This window comes from Gekko japonicus, unplaced genomic scaffold, assembly GCF_001447785.1.
Source record: "Gekko japonicus isolate JY-2015 unplaced genomic scaffold, Gekko_japonicus_V1.1 scaffold4358, whole genome shotgun sequence".
NCBI lineage: Eukaryota > Metazoa > Chordata > Lepidosauria > Squamata > Gekkonidae > Gekko > Gekko japonicus.
In genome coordinates this window covers 16,988-19,183 of record NW_015162092.1, presented here as the reverse complement: position 1 = coordinate 19,183, position 2,196 = coordinate 16,988, and the positions used below count along the sequence as shown (strand labels likewise).

General features: G+C 47.7%; 1 protein-coding gene across 1 annotated transcript in view; it reads left to right on the top strand.

Moving 5' to 3' along the window:
* Positions 1–2,196, top strand: part of TPX2 (TPX2, microtubule-associated) — a 59,320-nt gene that overhangs the window by 47,149 nt on the left and 9,975 nt on the right. The window lies entirely within an intron of this gene.

The following is a 2,196-nucleotide window of genomic DNA, read 5'->3' as shown; positions in this document are numbered from 1 at the left end:
CTGACAGGTAGCTGTCAGCTTAGATCATAATGATCTGTCTACTGGAGATTAACATACAACACCGCAAGCTCTCCTGGACGTAGGCTGGGTGGGAACACAGAACTGCCGGTCTCCATCCCTCCCCTTACCTTGCCCAGGGTGGTGCTTGGAGAGTGTCGCTAAGATCGGAGAGCCCCAGATTCAAGTCCTCCCACCGACCATGGCACTTATGGGGCCAGTTTGGTATAGTGGTTAGGAGCGCGGACTCTAATCTGGGAGAACCGGGTTTGATTCCCCACTCCTCCGCTTGCAGCTGCTGGATGACCTTGGGCAAGCCGTAGTTCTGATAAGAGCTGTTCTTGAAAAAGAGCAGTTTCTGTCAAGAGCTCTCTCAGCCCCACCTTCCCCACAGGGTGTTTGTTGTGGGGAGGGGAAGGAGTTTGTAAACCATTGTGAGACACCATTGGGTAGTGAAGGGCAGGGTATCAATCCAATCTCTTCTTCTTCTTTTACCTCACAGGGTGTCTGTTGGGGGGAGGGGAAGGGGAAGGAGTTTGTAAGCCACTCTGAGACATCTTTGGGTAGTGAAGGGCAGGGTCTAAATCCAATCTTTTCTTCTTCTTCTTTTACCTCACATGGTGTCTGTTGTGGGGAGGGGAAGGGGAAGGCGTTTGTAAGCCGCTCTGAGACACCTTTGGGTCGTGAAGGGTTAGGGATAAATCCAGTCTCTTCTTCTTATCAGCCGGTCAGATGCTTGCAGGGTGGTGGTGAGGACAGAAAAGGATGAAGGTGGCGGAAGGGTAGGCAAAAAACGTGGCTGCTCTACACTTGCCTACCATCCATTTTAGTACCGAATTGTCCCTTCTCTTTCCACTTCTTACCCCCCCCCCCCCCAAAAAGCCTGAATGGAAGCGACCCAGCCTTTTCGAGCCAGTGGGCACCGTTGGGATACTGATGCAGCATTGTGGGCACAGCGGCAACGTCACCAATAGAAAATGGCTGTTGCAGGCTGTGGAGCCGGCCACAAAATGGCTGCCGCCGCTGACCACATTGAAGATCCTTGTGCCGTGGTGGCAGCCACTGCGGAGCCAATGTTTTTAGAAATCTGTACTGCCAGTTAGAAGGCTTGCTGAGCAAATAGACCACATGGCCTTGCCCACTTTCTAAACACCCTTGGCGGGCGCTATGACTAGAGATGTAAAATTTCCGGAAATTTTGAAGCTCGGAAAAAAAACCATTTTTTTTCCGGGTTTTTTTCCGGAAAAAAACCCGGAAAAAAAATGGTTTTTTTTCCGAGCTTCAAAATTTCCGGAAATTTTGAAGCTCGGAAAAAAAACCATTTTTTTTCCGGGTTTTTTTCCGGAAAAAAACCCGGAAAAAAAATGGTTTTTTTTCCGAGCTTCAAAATTTCCGGAAATTTTGAAGCTCGGAAAAAAAACCATTTTTTTTCCGGGTTTTTTTCCGGAAAAAAACCCGGAAAAAAAATGGTTTTTTTTCCGAGCTTCAAAATTTCCGGAAATTTTGAAGCTCGGAAAAAAAACCATTTTTTTTCCGGGTTTTTTTCCGGAAAAAAACCCGGAAAAAAAATGGTTTTTTTTCCGAGCTTCAAAATTTCCGGAAATTTTGAAGCTCGGAAAAAAAACCATTTTTTTTCCGGGTTTTTTTCCGGAAAAAAACCCGGAAAAAAAATGGTTTTTTTTCCGAGCTTCAAAATTTCCGGAAATTTTGAAGCTCGGAAAAAAAACCATTTTTTTTCCGGGTTTTTTCCGGGCCTTCACATCTCTAGCTATGACACCCCTGGGCATCTCGTTGGGGAGCCCCTACCTTAAATACAGGATTGACTCCAATGCAAGACTAGTTTTTTCCCAGGTCTGTGGGAGGTAGTCTGAGAGACCAAGCCCTATGAGGAGAGGCTGAGGGGCTTCTTGGGAATGCTTAGTCTGGAGAAGAGGAGGTTAAGAACATAAGAGATGCCAATGTTGGATCCGGCCAAAGGCCCATCCAGTCCAACAGTCTGTGTCCCACAGTGGCCAGAAATACCAGGTGCCCTCAGGAGGTCCAGCAGTGGGGCCAGGACACTAGAAGCCCTCCCACTGTTGACCCCCTCCAGCACCAAGAAGACAGAGCATCACTTGCCCCAGAGCCCCTATCTATACCTTGTGGCTAATAGCCACTGATGGACCTCTGCTCCAGAAGCCTATCTAATTCCCTTTTGAA